Genomic DNA, 19,683 nt, shown 5'->3' on the forward strand with positions numbered 1-19,683 from the left:
GATTTTGATGGCCTTTTTTATTGACACCATGTCCCTTTTGAAGCCCCCCTAGAGTAAAAACTCCACAAAAGTGACCCATCTAAGAAACTACACCCCTCAAGGTATTCAAAACTGATTTTACAAACTTTATTAACCCTTTAGGTGTTCCTCAACAGTTAATGGCAAATGGAGATGAAATTTCAGAATTTCAATTTTTGGTAACCTTGCCTCACAAAAATGTAATATAGAGCAACCAAAAATCATATGTACCCTAAAAATAATACCAACAAAACCGCCACCTTATCCCCTAGTTTCCAAAATGGGGTCACTTTTAGGGAGTTTCTACTCCAGGGGTGCATCAGGGGGGTTGAAACAGGACGGCACACCTTTCCCTCTACCCCCCGCTGTGTGGCCGTACAGTAGTGTACGGCCACATATGGGGTGTTTCTGTAAACGGCAGAGTCAGAACAATAAAGATACAGTCTTGTTTGGCTGTTAACCCTTGCTTTGTTAGTGAAAAAAATTGGTTAAAATGGAAAATTAGGCAAAAAAATGAAATTTTCTAATTTCATCCCCATTTGCCAATAACTCTTGTGCAACACCTGAAGGGTTAACAACGTTTGTAAAATCAGTTTTGAATACCTTGAGGGGTGTAGTTTCTTAGATGGGGTCACTTTTAGGGAGTTTCTACTCCAGGGGTGCATCAGGGGGGTTGAAACAGGACACGGTGTAAATAAACCGGTCCATAAAATTCAGCCCTCCAAAAACCAAACGCCGCACCTTTCCCTTTACGCCCCGCTGTGTGGCCGTACAGTAGTGAACGGCCACATATGGGTTGTTTCTGTAAACTGCAGAGTCAGGGCAATAAAGATACAGTCTTGTTTGGCTGTTAACCCTTGCTTTGTTAGTGGAAAAAAATGGGTTAAAATAGAAAATGTGGCAAAAAAAAGAAATTTTCAAATTTCATCCCCATTTGCCAATAACTCTTGTGCAACACCTTAAGGGTTAACAAAGTTTGTAAAATCAGTTTTGAATACCTTGAGGGGTGTAGTTTCTATAATGGGGTCATTTTTGGGTGGTTTCTATTATATAAGCCTCACAAAGTGACTTCAGACCTGAACTGGTCCCTAAAAATTGGGTTTTTGAAAATTTCGGAAAAATTTCAAGATTTGCTTCCAAACTTCTAAGCCTTGTAACATTCCCAAAATTCAAAATATCATTCCCAAAATGATGCAAACATGAAGTAGACATATGGGGAATGTAAAGTAATAACTATGTTTGGAGGTATTACTATGTTTTATAGAAGTAGAGAAATTGAAACTTGGAAATTAGCAATTGTTTTCAAATTTTTGGTAAATTTGGTATCTTTTTATAAATAAAAATAATTTTTTTTTACTTCATTTTGCCAGTGTCATGAAGTACAATATGTGATGAAAAAACAGTTTCAGAACGGCCTGGATAAGTCAAAGCGTTTTAAAGTTATCACCACTTAAAGTGACACTGGTCAGATTTGCAAAAAAAGGCCTGGTCCTTAAGGTGAAATAAGGGTGTGTCCTTAAAGAGTTAAAACCCAGAAAATTGTAGCAGTATTTCTAGCTTAAATTGCACACTGACTAATGCGGCAGAGGCCCAAGAAGAAGGTTATTGCCAAAAATTGGTGTTTTTAACAATCACAGATGCAGCAAGGGCAGCAATATTAAGTATTTTGCCCAAAAAGGGTGTTTTTTTTACTAAGAGAATATGACAGCAGTATATAACGCTTGAATTTCACACGTTCAGATGCAGCAAGGGCTGTAAAATTGTGTATTTTGACCAAAATGGGTGTTTTTTAAAACCCAGAAAATTATAGCTGTATTTCTAGCTTAAATTGCACACTGACTAATGCTGCAACGGCACCAGATGTAGGATATTGCCAAAAAAGGGTGTTTTGAGATTGCATAAAATGGCCGCCACGGCCCACCTAACTAACAGACGGATAAAAGTTATTTTTCTCTGTCACTGGGCTCAGTGCAGGGTAAAAAGATTGTGCACTGCACCCACACAACTAAATCCTTGTGGATCGCTGAGTTCAGTCGGAGTTCTGATTAAAGATTCTGTCCTATTCTCTCCCTCACAGCAGCAGCATCCTCTCCCTACACTAAGCACAGCAGAGTGATGTGCAGCGCTATGTGACTCCAGCTTATATAGAGGCTGGGTCACATGCTGCACTGGCCAATAGGGATGAGCGAACCCGAACTGTAAAAGTTCGGGTTCGGTGTTCGGCGCTTTCTTGGCGCTTTTTGAAAGGCTGCAAAGCAGCCAATCAACAAGCGTCATACTACTTGCCCCAAGAGGCCATCACAGCCTTGCCTACTATTGGCATGGCTGTGATTGGCCAGTGCAGCATGTGACCCAGCCTCTATTTAAGCTTGAGTCACGTAGCGCTGCACGTCACTCTGCTGATACAAGTGTAGGGAGAGGTTGCAGCTGCGACGTTAGGGCGAGATTAGGCAGTGATTACCTCCTCCAAAAGACTTCATTCAGTGATCGATCTACAGCTGTGGATCATTGAACTGCTGCTATTCAATTGCTCAGTGTTTTTAGGGTGCCCAGAGCGTTTTTCAGTCACTTTTTTCTGGGGTGATCGGCGGCCATTTTGTGGCTTGCTTGTGCGCCAGCAAAAGCTGCCACCAAGTACATTTAACCATCAATAGTGTGGTTATTTTTTGCTATATCCTACATCAGGGTCAAGCCTTCATCAAGTGCATTTAACCATCAATAGTGTGGTTATTTTTTGGCCATATACTACATCAGGGACAAGCTGACCTTGTCACCCAAGTGCATTTCACCATCAATAGTGTGGTTATTTTTTGCTATATCCTACATCAGGGTCAAGCTTTCATCAAGTGCATTTAACCATCAATAGTGTGGTTATTTTTTGGCCATATACTACATCAGGGGCAAGCTGAGCCTGTCACCCAAGTGCATTTAACCATCAATAGTGTGGTTATTTTTTGGCCATATACTACATCAGGGGCAAGCTGACCTTGTCACCCAAGTGCATTTAACCATCAATAGTGTGGTTATTTTTTGCTATATCCTACATCAGGGTCAAGCTTTCATCAAGTGCATTTAACCATCAATAGTGTGGTTATTTTTTGGCCATATACTACATCAGGGGCAAGTTGAGCCTGTCACAAAGTGCATTTAACCATCAATAGTGTGGTTATTTTTTGGCCATATACTACATCAGGGGCAAGTTGAGCCTGTCACCCAGCGCCTAAAAAATAGGCCTCACATTTATATTCATCCAAATCTGTACTGTTTTAGCTGGTCAAGTTATTTTTAGTGTCCGTCAAAGCACAGTTTTTGTTCTGGGTTTAAAAACAATTCCCAAATTTGCAATTCTCAAAATTAGTGGTTTCTGCTGTATCAGGCCTACTTTAAATCTATCCCTAAAAGGGTATATTAGATTCAAGGTGCTGATAGGGTAATTCTCAAGAACTTCACACACACGCTACAGTGCAGATCCAAGTCTAATTCTGTGATTAAACGTATACCTGTCACCCAGCGCCTAAAAAATAGGCCTCACATTTATATTCATCCAAATCTGTACTGTTTTAGCTGGTCAAGTTATTTTTAGTGTCCGTCAAAGCACAGTTTTTGTTCTGGGTTGAAAAACAATTCCCAAATTTGCAATTCTCAAAATTTGTGGTTTCTGCTGAATCAGGCCTACTTTAAATCTATCCCTAAAAGGGTATATTAGATTCAAGGTGCTGATAGGGTAATTCTCAAGAACTTCACACACACGCTACAGTGCAGATCCAAGTCTAATTCTGTCCGTAAACGTATACCTGTCACCCAGCGCCAAAATAATAGGCCTCAAATTTATATTCAGCTAAATCTGTCATTACTGGTGTGCCTGTATTAGTGTAATACGGTACCTAAATAGATAGCCAGATAGTGTTAGGTGTCTGTAAAAAAAAGGCCTGAATTTGAATTCAATACATTGGCCCGAATAATATTTTTCTTATTAAGGTGAACGATAACAATGAGGAAAACATCTAGTAAGGGACGCGGACGCGGACATGGTCGTGGTGGTGTTAGTGGACCCTCTGGTGCTGGGAGAGGACGTGGCCGTTCTGCCACAGCCACACGTCCTAGTGAACCAACTACCTCAGGTCCCAGTAGCCAGCAGAATTTACAGCAATATTTTGTGGGGCCCAATGCCGTTCTAAGGATGGTAAGGCCTGAGCAGGTACAGGCATTAGTCAATTGGGTGGCCGACAGTGGATCCAGCACGTTCACATTATCTCCCACCCAGTCTTCTGCAGAAAGCGCACAGATTGCGCATGAAAACCAAGCCCATCAGTCTGTCACATCACCCCCATGCATATCAGGGAAACTGTCTGAGCCTCAAGGTATGCAGCAGTCTATTATGCTGTTTGAAGACTCTGCAGGCAGGGTTTCCCAAGGGCATCCACCTAGCCCTTTCCCATGGGTGGAAGAGATAGAATGCACTAACGCACAACCACTTATGTTTCCTGAAGATGAGGACATGGGAATACCACCTCAGCACGTCTCTGATGATGACGAAACACAGGTGCCAACTGCTGCGTCTTTCTGCAGTGTGCAGACTGAACAGGAGGTCAGGGATCAAGACTGTGTGGAAGACGATGCAGGGGACGATGAGGTCCTAGACCCCACATGGAATGAAGTTCGTGCCACTGACTTTCACAGTTCGGAGGAAGAGGCAGTGGTGAGACCGAGCCAGCAGTGGGCAAAAGCAGAACAGCCGCCGCCAAGAGACTCCGCCTGCTACTGACCGCCGCCATCTGGGACCGAGCACCCCAAAGGCAGCTTCAATGAGTTCCCTGGCATGGCACTTCTTCAAACAATGTGCTGACGACAAGACCCGAGTGGTTTGCACGCTGTGCCATCAGAGCCTGAAGCGAGGCATTAACGTTCTGAACCTTAGCACAACCTGCATGACCAGGCACCTGCATGCAAAGCATGAACTGCAGTGGAGTAAACACCTTAAAAACAAGGAAGTCACTCAGGCTCCCCCTGCTACCTCTTCTGCTGCTGCCGCCTCGGCCTCTTCTGCAGCTGCCGCCGCCTCGGCCTCTTCCTCCGCCTCTGGAGGAACGTTGGCACCTGCCGCCCAGCAAACATGGGATGTACCACCAACACCACCACCTGCGTCACCAAGCATCTCAACCATGTCACACGGCAGCGTTCAGCTCTCCATCTCACAAACATTTGAGAGAAAGCGTAAATTCCCACCTAGCCACCCTCGATCCCTGGCCCTGAATGCCAGCATTTCTAAACTACTGGCCTATGAAATGGTGTCATTTAGGCTGGTGGACACAGACAGCTTCAAACAGCTCATGTCACTTGCTGTCCCACAGTATGTTGTTCCCAGCCGGCACTACTTCTCCAAGAGAGCCGTGCCTTCCCTGCACAACAAAGTATCCGATAAAATCAAGTGTGCACAGCGCAACGCCATCTGTGGCAAGGTCCACCTAACCACAGATACGTGGACCAGTAAGCACGGCCAGGGACGCTATATCTCCCTAACTGCACATTGGGTAAATGTAGTGGCGGCTGGGCCCCAGGCAGAGAATTGTTTGACGCACGTCCATCCGCCGCCAAGGATCGCAGGGCAACATTCTTTGCCTCCTGTCTCCTCCTCCTCCTACTCAGCTTCCTCCTCCTCTTCTTCCACCTGCTCATCCAGTCAGCCATACACCTTCACCACCAACTTCAGCACAGCCCGGGGTAAACGTCAGCAGGCCGTTCTGAAACTCATATGTTTGGGGGACAGGCCCCACACCGCACAGGAGTTGTGGGGGGGTATAGAACAACAGACCGACGAGTGGTTGCTGCCGGTGAGCCTCAAGCCCGGCCTGGTGGTGTGCGATAATGGGCGAAATCTCGTTGCAGCTCTGGGACTAGCCGGTTTGATGCACATCCCTTGCCTGGCGCATGTGCTGAATTTGGTGGTGCAGAAGTTCATTCACAACTACCCCGACATGTCAGAGCTGCTGCAGAAAGTGCGGGCCGTCTGTTCGCACTTCCGGCGTTCACATCCTGCCGCTGCTCGCCTGTCTGCGCTACAGCGTAACTTTGGCCTTCCCGCTCACCGCCTCATATGCGACGTGCCAACCAGGTGGAACTCCACCTTGCACATGCTGGACAGACTGTGCGAGCAGCAGCAGGCCATAGTGGAGTTTCAGCTGCAGCACGCACGGGTCAGTCGCACTGCAGAACAGCACTACTTCACCACCAATGACTGGGCCTCCATGCGAGACCTGTGTGCCCTGTTGCGCTGTTTCGAGTACTCCACCAACATGGCCAGTGGCGATGATGCCGTTATCAGCGTTACAATATCACTTCTATGTCTCCTTGAGAAAACACTTAGGGCGATGATGGAAGAGGAGGTGGCCCAGGAGGAGGAGGAGGAGGAGGGGTCATTTTTAGCACTTTCAGGCCAGTCTCTTTGAAGTGACTCAGAGGGAGGTTTTTTGCGACAGCAGAGGCCAGGTAAAAATGTGGCCAGAAAGGGCCCACTACTGGAGGACGAGGAGGACGAGGAGGACGAGGAGGACAAAGACGAGGAGGACGAGGATGAGGAGGACGAGGATGAGGAGGATAAAGCATGTTCACAGCGGGGTGGCACCCAACGCAGCTCGGGCCCATCACTGGTGCGTGGCTGGGGGGAAACGCAGGACGATGACGATACGCCTCCCACAGAGGACAGCTTGTCCTTACCTCTGGGCAGCCTGGCACACATGAGCGACTACATGATGCAGTGCCTGCGCAACGACAGCAGAGTTGCCCACATTTTAACGTGTGCGGACTACTGGGTTTCCACCCTGCTGGATCCACGGTACAAAGACAATGTGCCCACCTTACTTCATGCACTAGAGCGTGATAGTAACATGCGCAAGTACAAGCGCACGTTGGTAGACGCGCTACTGAGAGCATTCCCAAATGTCACAGGGGAACAAGTGGAAGCCCAAGGCGAAGGCAGAGGAGGAGCAAGAGGTCGCCAACGCAGCTGTGTCACAGCCAGCTCCTCTGAGGGCAGGGTTAGCATGGCAGAGATGTGGAAAAGTTTTGTCACCACGCCACAGCTAACTGCACCACCACCTGATACGGAACGTGTTAGCAGGAGGCAACATTTCACTAACATGGTGGAACAGTACGTGTGCACACCCCTCCACGTACTGACTGATGGTTCGGCCCCATTCAACTTCTGGGTCTCCAAATTGTCCACGTGGCCAGAGCTAGCCTTTTATGCCTTGGAGGTGCTGGCCTGCCCGGCGGCTAGCGTTTTGTCTGAACGTGTATTCAGCACGGCAGGGGGCGTCATTACAGACAAGCACAGCCTCCTGTCTACAGCCAATGTGGACAAGCTGACATTCATAAAATTGAACCAGGCATGGATCCCACAGGACCTGTCCATCCCTTGTGCAGATTAGACATTAACTACCTCCCCTTATCCATATATTATTGTACTCCAGGGCACTTCCTCATTCAATCCTATTTTTATTTTCATTTTACCATTATATTGCGGGGCAACCCAAAGTTGAATGAACCTCTCCTCTGTCTGGGTGCCGGGGCGTAAAAATATCTGACAGTGGCCTGTTCCAGTGGTGGGTGACATGAAGACTGATTCTCTGCTGACATGAAGCCTGATTCTCTGCTATGGGACCTCTCTCCTCTGCCTGGGTGCCTGGGCCTAAATATGTGACAATGGACTGTTCCAGTGGTGGGTGACGTGAAGCCTGATTCTCTGCTATGACATGAAGACTGATTCTCTGCTGACATGAAGCCTGAATCTCTGTTATGGGACCTCTCTCCTCTGTCTGGGTGCCGGGCCTAAAAATATCTGACAGTGGCCTGTTCCAGTGGTGGGTTACATGAAGCCTGATTCTCTGCTATGACATGGAGACTGATTCTCTGCTGACATGAAGCCAGATTCTCTGCTATGGGACCTCTCTCCTCTGTCTGGGTGCCTGGGCCTAAATATGTGACAATGGACTGTTCCAGTGGTGGGTGACGTGAAGCCTGATTCTCTGCTATGACATGAAGCCTGAATCTCTGTTATGGGACCTCTCTCCTCTGTCTGGGTGCCGGGGCCTAAATTATATGACAATGGATTGTTCCAATGTTGGGTGACGTGAAGCATGATTCTCTGCTATGACATGAAGACTGATTCTCTGCTGACATGAAGCCTGAATCTCTGCTATGGGACCTCTCTCCTCTGCCTGGGTGCCTGGGCCTAAATATCTGACAATGGACTGTTCCAGTGGTGGGTGACGTGAAGCCTGATTCTCTGCTATGACATGAAGCCTGATTCTCTGCTATGACATGAAGACTGATTCTCTGCTATGACATGAAGCCAGATTCTATGTTATGGGACCTCTCTCCTCTGCCTGGGTGCTGGGGCCTAAATATCTGACAATGGACTCTTCCAGTTTTGGGTGACGTGAAGCCTAATTCTCTGCTATGACATGAAGACTGATTCTCTGCTGACATGAAGACTGATTCTCTGCTATGGGACCTCTCTTCAATTGATATTGGTCAATTTTTATTTATTTTATTTTTATTTTTATTCATTTCCCTATCCACATTTGTTTGCAGGGGATTTAACTACATTTTGCTGCCTTTTGCAGCCCTCTAGCCCTTTCCTGGGCTGTTTTACAGCCTTTTTAGTGCCCAAAAGTTCGGGTCCCCATTGACTTCAATGGGGTTCGGGTTCGGAACGAAGTTCAGGTCGGGTTCGGATCCCGAACCCGAACATTTCCGGGAAGTTTGGCCGAACTTCTCGAACCCGAACATTCAGGTGTTCGCTCAACTCTACTCCTAACCACTGCTTCCACTGGGCCACACTCCAACTTTAAAGGTTCTCTGCCAAACTGAGCATGACAGGCATGTCTAAGCTGAAAATATCTGTACAAACTATGTTGGGTCAGATTCAATTCCTGCTTCAAACTGTTAAAGGTTTTGAAGAGACCCTTGTCATACAGTTGGGTAAGATTACGCACCCTTTTTTGGGGCCAGAATTCAAATTCCATTAATGAGAACTCCGGTAACACTCTGTTTTTCCACAATGGTAAATATGGTGACCAATTAATACTATTCTCGCCTTAGTTGCGCATCTGACTCCATTTAACCCCTTAAGGACTTAGGACGTACCGGTATGGCATGTTTCCCGAGTCCTTAAGGACCCATGAAGTACCGGTACGTCATGAGTTTAAAATAAGATTGCGGCGCCCCGGGGGTTAATCCGAACGGGATGCCGGGGGGGGGGGGTGGGTCATGTGACCCCCCCGGAACGGCAATCGCAGCAAACCGCAGATCAATTCAGACCTGCGGTTTGCTGCGCTTTTAGCCGATTCTGATCCCCGCGGTCTCTGACCGCGGAGATCAAACTTTAAAATGCCCGAAATAAAGTTTTATAAACCCCCCCCTGCACCCCTGAATCATATTATGTGGGCGGGTGGTGCAGGGGGGGTGTCGCGGGAGGCGGTCGGTGCGGCAGGCGGGATTGCGATCATCCGCCCGCCTCCCCTGGAATAATCGTTGGTGGACAGTGGTTATACCAGGGTGTCAGCACATTACGGACCGCTGTATGGAAAAGGTTAACAGCTCAGGGAGCACCCTCCCTCTCCCATCAAGGGGCTGCTGTGCCTTTGCAGCCCCCCGATGGGAGAGGGAGAGAGCCCCCAGACAGCCCCGTCCTTACCCTTCCCCGTCTGCGCATTTGTGGCTACATCTGAGCAGACGGGGAAGGTTCCCATGGCAACAGGACGCCTTCTCAGGCATCCTGCTGTCCATGGTGCTGAACAGATCTGTGCTAAAAGCATTTATCTGTTCAGACAAAGTGTAAGTAAAATACAGTACAGTACCCTATATAGTGTACTGTACTGTATTATACAGACATCAGACCCACTGGATCTTCAAGAACAGAGTGGGTCTGGGTCAAGAAAATGTAAAAAAAATTGAAAAAAGTTAAGATAAAAAAAAAAACATTTATCACTGAATAAAATAAATAAAATAAAAATACACTACACATATTAGGTATCGCCGCGTCCATAACGACCTGATCTATAAAACGGTCATGTTACTTTCCCCGCACGGTGAACACCATAAAAATGAAAAATCAAAAAAGTTGCATGTACGTCAAAATAGTACCAATCAAACCGTCATCTCATCCCGCAAAAATCATACCCTACCCAAGATAATCGCCCAAAAACTGAAAAAACTATGGCTCTTAGACTATGGAAACACTAAAACATGATTTTTTTTGTTTCAAAAATGAAATCATTGTGTAAAACTTAAATAAATAAAAAAAAGTATACATATTAGGTATCAACACGTCCGTATCGACCGGCTCTATAAAAATATCACATGACTTAACCCCTCAGGTGACCACCGTAAAAAAAATAAAAACGGTGGAAAAAAAGCCATTTTTTGTCATCTTACGTCACAAAAAGTGTAATAGCAAGCGATAAAAAAGTGATATGCACCCCAAAATAGTGCCAATCAAACCGTCATCTCATCCCGCAAAAAATGAGACCCTACTTAAGATAATCGCCCAAAAACTGAAAAAACTATGGCTCTTAGACTATGGAGACACTAAAACATTTTTTTTGTTTTAAAAATAATATCATTGTGTAAAACTTACATAAATAAAAAAAAATTGTGTACATATTAGGTATCGCCACATCCGTGACAACCTGCTCTATAAAATTACCACATGATCTAACCTGTCAGATGAATGTTGTAAATAACAAAAAAAAAAACATGCCAAAAAATCTATTTCTTGTTACCTTGCCGCACAAAAAAGTGTAATATAGAGCAACCAAAAATTATATGTACCCTAAACTAGTACCAACAAAACTGCCACCCTATCCCGTAGTTTCTAAAATGGGGTAACTTTTTTGGAGTTTCTACTCTAGGGGTGCATCAGGGGGGCTTCAAATGGGACATGGTGTCAAAAAAAACAGTCCAGCAAAATCTGCCTTCCAAAAACCGTATGGCATTCCTTTCCTTCTGCGCCCTGCCGTGTGCCCGTACAGCGGTTTACGACCACATATGGGGTGTTTCTGTAAACTACAGAATCAGGGCCATAAATAATGAGTTTTGTTTGGCTGTTAACCCTTGCTTTGTAACTGGAAAAAAAATATTAAAATGGAAAATCTGCCAAAAAAGTGAAATTTTGAAATTGTATCTCTATTTTCCATTAAATCTTGTGCAACACCTAAAGGGTTAACAAAGTTTGTAAAATCAGTTTTGAATACCTTGAGGGTGTAGTTTCTTAGATGGGGTCACTTTTATGGAGTTTCTACTCTAGGGGTGCATCAGGGGGGCTTCAAATGGGACATGGTGTCAAAAAACCAGTCCAGCAAAATCTGGCTTCCAAAAACCATACGGCGCACCTTTCCCTCTACGCCCTACTGTGTGCCCGTACAGTAGTTTACGGCCACATATGGGGTGTTTCTGTAAACGGCAGAGTCAGGGAAATAAAGATACAGTCTTGTTTGGCTGTTAACCCTTGCTTTGTTAGTGGAAAAAATGGGTTAAAATGGAAAATTAGGCAACAAAAATGAAATTCTGAAATTTCATCCCCATTTGCCAATAACTCTTGTGCAACACCTAAAGGGTTAACAAAGTTTGTAAAATCAGTTTTGAATACCTTGAGGGGTGTAGTTTATAGAATGGGGTCATTTTTGGGCGGTTTCTGTTATGTAAGCCTCGCAAAGTGACTTCAGACCTGTAGTGGTCCCTAAAAATTGGGTTTTTGTAAATTTCTGAAAAATCTCAAGATTTGCTTCTAAACTTCTAAGCCTTGTAACATCCCCAAAAAATAAAATATCATTCCCAAAATGCTACAAACATGAATTAGACATATGGGGCATGTAAAGTCATCACAATTTTTGGGGGTATTACTATGTATTACAGAACAGAAACAGAGAAATATAGTGGCAATTCTGGAGGAGCTGCTCAGCCCCTAACACTGTGGCGTGTCTTTCATTGGGGGAGCAGCCCGACCGCATGTGGACCGCAGTAATCGACTATCCCCAGCAAAATATGCATACAATGGAGGACGTCGGCACGGTCCACATGCACCCCAAGAGCAAACTACACAGAATGTAGCAAATAATCATATGAAACACAAGGAGAGAATGCACCAAACGGATATACTACTGATTATACTGGCAAGTCATAAATGCAGGTATTAAAAGCTGAGACTTTCGCCAATATATTCCTATCAGGAAAATATCGGAGCCCATCATGCACCACGTCACGGTCACTCAGCATGGCATAGGGTCCTAACCGCTGCTCTAACTATGGTGTGAACAAGGTCTGGGGGTGATATAATTCAGCTCAGAGCCAAGCTTCTACACAAAAGCTCCGATATTTTCCTGATAGGAATATATTGGCGAAAGTCTCAGCTTTTAATACCTGCATTTATGACTTGCCAGTATAGTCAGTAGTATATCCGTTTGGTGCATTCTCTCCTTGTGTTTCATATGATTATTTGCTACATTCTGTGTAGTTTGCTCTTGTGGTGCATGTGGACCGCGCCGACGTCCTCCATTGTATGCATATTTTGCTGGGGATAGTCGATTACTGCGGTCCACATGCGGTCGGGCTGCTCCCCCAATGAAAGACACGCCACAGTGTTAGGGGCTGAGCAGCTCCTCCAGAATTGCCACTATATTTCTCTGTTTCTGTCTTCTTAGATTTGAGTGTGTGTGCCTTTACTTGGTATTCTAACACTCTATTGCACCTGGTAACCTCCATCACATGGTCTGGTGTAGGTGTGGCTCACAGTCTGGCTTTGTTCACATTGTACTACCGCAGTATTCATGCTGGGCTTTTGTGTGGAAGCTTGGCTGTGAGCTGAATTATATCACCCCCAGACCTTATTCACACCATAGTTAGAGCAGCGGTTAGGACCCTCTGCCATGCTGAGTGACCGTGACGTGGTGCATGATGGGCTCCGATATTTTCCTGATAGGAATATATTGCCGAAAGTCTCAGCTTTTAATACCTGCATTTATGACTTGCCAGTATAGTCAGTAGTATATCCGTTTGGTGCATTCTCTCCTTGTGTTTCCTATGTATTACAGAAGTAGAGAAACTGAAACTTTGAAATTTGCAAATTTTTCTAAATTTTTGGTAAATATGGTATTTTTTTATGCAAAAAAAATAACTTTTTTGACCCAATTTTAGCAGTGTCATGAAGTACAATATGTGACGAAAAAACAACCTCAGAACGGCCTGGATAAGTCAAAGCGTTTTAAAGTTATCAGCACTTAAAGTGACACTGGTCAGATTTGCAAAAAATGGCCAAGTCCTTAAGGTGAAATAGGGCTGAGTCCTTAAGGGGTTAACCCAAATCTTTACTGCCACCGCCATCGATTGGGTATAGTGTTCTGCAGAACCAGCCCCCTTCCTATATGGCAAATTCGTAAGTGCTTCATAGGACCCTAACAATGCTGCCTCGAACACTACCGCCGGATTAACCGAGTCTGCCCGTACCCACCACGCCACATAATTTAACTGTAGTGCTACATAGTACATGTACAGGTGGGGTAAAGGAAGGCCTCCCCGCAGGTAAGATGCCTAAAGGGTGCGTCTAGCTATTCTGGGAGAAGATTTGTTCCATAGAAAGGGGGTGATTACTCTATCCATGGTAGTAAAGTGTTTCCTGGGAAGTAGCGTTGGGGCAGCTCTATATAGGTATAGCAGTTTTGGGAGAAGAATCATTTTTATAATATTGATACACCCAATGAGATTTAAAGGTAAGTTGTCCCATGCTTCCAATTTTCGGGTAATGGATTGCATTGTAGGAATTTTTTTGATTCCAGAGGGGAAGCAAACCAGGCTGGTGCAGTGAGCTGCATTTATATTAATATAAGCAGATATATAACGCGAGTTTGACCGCGACGCGTGGTTGATTAAGTGTGGTTGATTAAGTGTGTGACTTAAGATTAAGTGAGGGAGTATCTGAGAGCTAAATAATTTGTGGACATTGATGAGTGGCTGTGTTTGACTGTATTTTGTGCTGTGATAACACTTTTTTTTTTCTTTCTCCAGGGGTTGCACAGGTGAGCAATTAGGGTGTGGCTGTTTAATTAGGGTGTGGCTGTCTAATTAGGAGACTTTAAAAACTCAGCAGTAAGAACAGCACAGCCTTTTTGATTCCAGAGGGGAAGCAAACCAGGCTGGTGCAGTGAGCTGCATTTATATTAATATAAGCAGATATATAACGCGAGTTTGACCGCGACGCGTGGTTGATTAAGTGTGTGACTTAAGATTAAGTGACTTTAGATTCAGGGACTTCAGAGGGGGACTGCAATTAGCCTGTATATTATTACTACATTGTATTGTATTTTTTTCTTTTGTGGTGTAATCCCCATTTAGTATGTGTTGCACAATTGACAACGCAGTCCAGTGCACATCTTGCATGATGTATGCAGTCCTGGAACAGCCGTTCCAGGGTGAATTTCTTTGTTCAAGATGTGAGCAAATTACCCGTTTGGAATCGCTAATCGAGTCTCTAAATGGGCAAGTTGCAACACTGAGAGGCATTGACAATTTGCAAAAAAGTTTGCTTCTCACCGAGCAAGCACTCTTTGGGGTAGATGAGGGAGAGGGTGACAGAGAGGAGGCTGAGGAAAGTGAGGTAGCTAGCTGGGTAACATTTAGAAAGCGGGGTAGAGGGAAGAGTGCCAGGGAGGCTAGCCCTGATCTGACACACCCCAACAAGTTTGCACGTTTGGCAGATGAGGGGGATGTCAGTCCAGGGACGGCACTGCCGCAGCCGGACACTTCCTCTGCCAGTCAGGGGAATGTCAGCTCCGGTAAGCAGGGGACCAGGAGAGCAGGGCAGGCCAGACAGGTGCTGGTAGTGGGAGACTCAATTATTAGGGGAACAGATAGGGAAATCTGTCACAAAGACCGTGATCGCCGAACAGTGTGCTGTCTTCCTGGCGCTAGAGTTCGACATATCGCGGATCGGGTTGACAGATTACTGGGAGGGGCTGGAGAAGATCCAGCGGTCATGGTCCATATCGGAACCAATGACAAAGTTAGGGGTAGGTGGAGAGTCCTTAAAAATGATTTCAGGGATTTAGGGCAAAAGCTTAGGGCAAGGACCTCAAAGGTAGTATTTTCCGAAATACTACCGGTACCACGGGCCACACAAGAAAGGCAGCGGGAGATTAGGGAAATTAACAAGTGGCTCAAGAACTGGTGTAGGATGGAGGGGTTTGGGTTCCTGGAGAACTGGGCCGACTTCGCTGTCGGCTACAGCCTCTATCGTAGGGACGGGCTGCACCTCAATGGGGAAGGAGCAGCTGTGTTGGGGAAGAAGATGGCTAGAAGGTTGGAGGAGTGTTTAAACTAGGGACTGGGGGGGAGGGTAATTACACTATAGAAGGGGAAGATAGTGCAGATAGAGACCGGGGGCAAGGTAGTGGGACTGGGGGAGAAATGGAAGGAGGGACAAGAACAGTTCAGAAGGAAAGGTGTAGGGTAAAAAATATACATAAACCTCTCATATGTATGTATACTAATGCCAGAAGTCTGACTAATAAAACTGGAGAACTGGAATTAGTGATGTGTGAGGAGGACTATGACATAGTGGGAATAACTGAGACATGGCTGGATGATAGCTATGACTGGGCAGTTAATGTACAAGGTTACAGTCTGTTCAGAAAGGATCGTCAAAACCGGAGAGGTGGAGGGGTCTGCCTTTATGTAAAATCTTGTCTAAAGCCCACACTCCGTGAAGATATAAGTGAGGGACATGAACATGTGGAGTCACTGTGGGTAGAGATACATGGAGCTAAAAACAACAATAAATTACTAATAGGAGTCTACTATAAACCACCTAATATACCAGAGTCCACAGAAAATCTACTACTAAACGAGATAGACAAGGCGGCAAATCATAATGAGGTGGTTATTATGGGGGACTTCAACTACCCAGATATAGACTGGGAAACTGAAACTTGTATATCTCATAAAGGAAACAGATTCTTGGCAATAACCAAAGACCATTATCTCTCCCAACTGGTTCAGGACCCGACTAGAGGGACGGCCATACTGGACTTAATATTAACCAATAGACCTGACAGAACAACAGACGTGCAGGTTGGGGGACACCTGGGAAATAGTGACCATAAAGTAATAACCTTCCAATTATCATTCAAAAGAGCGTTTCTACAGGGAGAAACAAAAATACCAAACTTCAAAAAAGCTAAATTTAGCCAACTAAGAGAGGCCATAGGCCTAACTAACTGGGACAAAGTCCTCAAAAATAAAAATACAGCCAAAAAATGGGATATCTTTAAAAACATCCTAAAATCTCATTGTGAGAGGTACATACCGTATGGGAATAAAAGGTTAAGGAACAAAAAGAAACCAATGTGGATAAACAGAACTGTAAAGAAAGCAATAAATGACAAAAAGAAAGCATATAAAACCCTAAAACAGGAGGGTAGCACGGAAGCACTGAAAAACTATAAGGAAAAAAACAGAACATGTAAAAAACAAATAAAAGCGGCCAAACTAGAGACCGAGAGATTAATTGCCAAACAGAGTAAAACTAACCCTAAAATGTTCTTCAATTATATAAATGTTAAAAAGTATAAATCTGAAGGTGTCGGCCCTTTAAAGAGTAATGAGGGGGGAGTCGCAGAGAGCGACGAGGAGAAAGCAAAGCTGTTAAATATTTTTTTCTCCAATGTATTCACTGAGGAAAATAAACTGTCAGATGAAATGCTGAATGCTGAAATAAATTCGCCATTAAAAGTGTCCTGTCTGACCCAGGAAGAAGTACAACAGCGACTTAAAAAAATCAAAATAGACAAATCGCCAGGACCGGATGGCATACACCCCCGTATCCTAAGGGAATTAAGTAATGTCATAGCCAGACCCTTATTTCTGATATTTGCGGACTCTGTACTAACAGGGAATGTCCCACAGGATTGGCGCATGGCAAATGTGGTGCCAATATTCAAAAAGGGTCCAAAAACAGAGCCTGGAAACTATAGGCCGGTAAGTTTAACATCTGTTGTGGGTAAACTGTTTGAAGGTTTTCTGAGAGATGCTATGTTAGAGCATCTTATGGGAAATAAGCAAATAACGCCATATCAGCATGGCTTCGTGAGGGATCGGTCATGTCAAACTAATTTAATCAGTTTCTATGAGGAGGAAAGTACTAGACTTGACAGCGGCAAATCAATGGATGTCGTGTATCTGGACTTCTCCAAAGCATTTGACACTGTACCTCATAAAAGGTTAGTATATAAAATGAGAATGCTCGGACTCGGAGAAAACGTCTGTAAGTGGGTAAGTAACTGGCTCAATGATAGAAAGCAGAGGGTGGTTATTAACGGTACATACTCAGATTGGGTCACTGTCACTAGTGGAGTACCTCAGGGGTCAGTATTGGGCCCTATTCTCTTCAATATATTTATTAATGATCTTGTAGAAGGCTTGCATAGTAAAATATCAATTTTCGCAGATGACACTAAACTGTGTAAAGTAATTAACACTGAAGAGGACAGTATACTACTACAGAGGGATCTGGATAGATTGGAGGCTTGGGCAGATAAGTGGCAGATGAGGTTTAACACTGAGAAATGTAAAGTTATGCACATGGGAAGGAATAATGCAAGTCACCCGTACATACTAAATGGTAAAACACTCGGTAACACTGACATGGAAAAGGATCTAGGAATTTTAATAAACAGCAAACTAAGCTGCAAAAAACAGTGTCAGGCAGCGGCTGCCAAGGCCAATAAGATAATGGGTTGCATCAAAAGGGGCATAGATACCCGTGATGAGAACATATTCCTACTACTTTACAAATCACTGGTCAGACCACACATGGAGTACTGTGTACAGTTCTGGGCTCCTGTAAACAAGGCAGACATAGCAGAGCTGGAGAGGGTCCAGAGGAGGGCAACTAAAGTAATAACTGGAATGGGGCAACTACAGTACCCTGAAAGATTATCAAAATTAGGGTTATTCACGTTAGAAAAAAGACGACTGAGGGGAGATCTAATTACTATGTATAAATATATCAGGGGGCAGTACAGAGATCTATCCCATCATCTATTTATCCCCAGGACTGTGACTGTGACGAGGGGACATCCTCTGCGTTTGGAGGAAAGAAGGTTTGTACACAAACATAGAAAAGGGTTCTTTACGGTAAGAGCAGTGAGACTATGGAACTCTCTGCCTGAGGAGGTGGTGATGGTGAGTACAATAAAGGAATTCAAGAGGGGCCTGGATGTATTTCTGGAGTGTAATAATATTACAGGCTATAGCTACTAGAGAGGGGTCGTTGATCCAGGGAGTTATTCTGATTGCCTGATTGGAGTCGGGAAGGAATTTTTTATTCCCCTAAAGTGAGGAAAATTGGCTTCTACCTCACAGGGTTTTTTTTGCCTTCCTCTGGATCAACTTGTAGGATGACAGGCCGAACTGGATGGACAAATGTCTTTTTTCGGCCTTATGTACTATGTTACTATGTTACTATGTTAACATTCAAGTCATAAAACTTTGCCACCTCTCTATGAACAATAATCCCCAAATATGTAAATTGCTCTACAATCTGAAGCTTAGTGTTCAATAAAATGCGAGCTGGGTCAAAGTCATTAATTAAGCAAAGACTAGACTTGGCCCAGTTCAGACCCGAGAAGCTACCAAAATAATCCACAGCGTTTAAAAGGGTATCTAAGGACTTCCCTGGATCAGCTAGGTATACCAACATATCATCAGCATATAATGAAAGCCTTTCTGATATTCCAGCTATTTCCCAGCCTTCTCTACCTGAGTTAGAGGAAATGAGTATCGACAAAGGTTCCATTATTAATGCAAATAATAAGGGGGAGAGAGGGCAGCCCTGTCTAGTGCCTCTACCTAAGGGGAAGGAGTCCGATGCGTATCCATTTACCCTGACTCTTGCCGAAGGGGATTTCTAAAGCACCTGTAGCCAGCACAGAAATTTCTCAGGAAATCCCATTCGAATCAACACTGCCCACATAAAGTCCCACTCTACTGAATCAAAGGCTTTTTCATTGTCTAAAGGACGCAAGAGCCTTCATACTTCTATTGTCATGGTTGACCTGAAGATTAGTGAACAATCGCCTTAGATTAATATATGTAGTCTTCCCTGGCATGAAACCCGACTGATCTACCCCAACCAAGGAAAGAATTACCTCCCTCAATCTTAAAGCCAGTATCTCCGCAAAAATTTTGACGTCAAGATTCAGAAGTGAGATAGGTCGATAAGAGCTACACTGGTCAGATGGTTTTCCCGGCTTATGAATCACTACTATTGTTGCCTCCGAGAAAGAAGGAGGCAACGAACCTTGTTCCAGCGCATATCTCAACAGCTTCCCTAATCTATTAACAAGGTCCTTAGAAAAACGCTTATACCATTCAGCAGGAAATCTGTCGGGACCCGGGATTTTTTTTTGGTTGCTAAAGAGTTAATGGCTACTTCAATCTCTAGGTCAGATATATCTGACGCTAGGACGTCCCTGTCGTCTCTGTCCAAAGAGGGAATATTGATACCTGCTAAAAAATTGGCAATCTCCCCCGAAGAGCACGTGGTCTTGGGGGCATACAAGTTCGCATAATAGGAGGCAAACTGACGGCAGACATCTCTAGGCTCCCTCAACA

The sequence above is a fragment of the Bufo bufo genome, chromosome 1 (genome assembly GCF_905171765.1).
Source record: "Bufo bufo chromosome 1, aBufBuf1.1, whole genome shotgun sequence".
Lineage (NCBI taxonomy): Eukaryota > Metazoa > Chordata > Amphibia > Anura > Bufonidae > Bufo > Bufo bufo.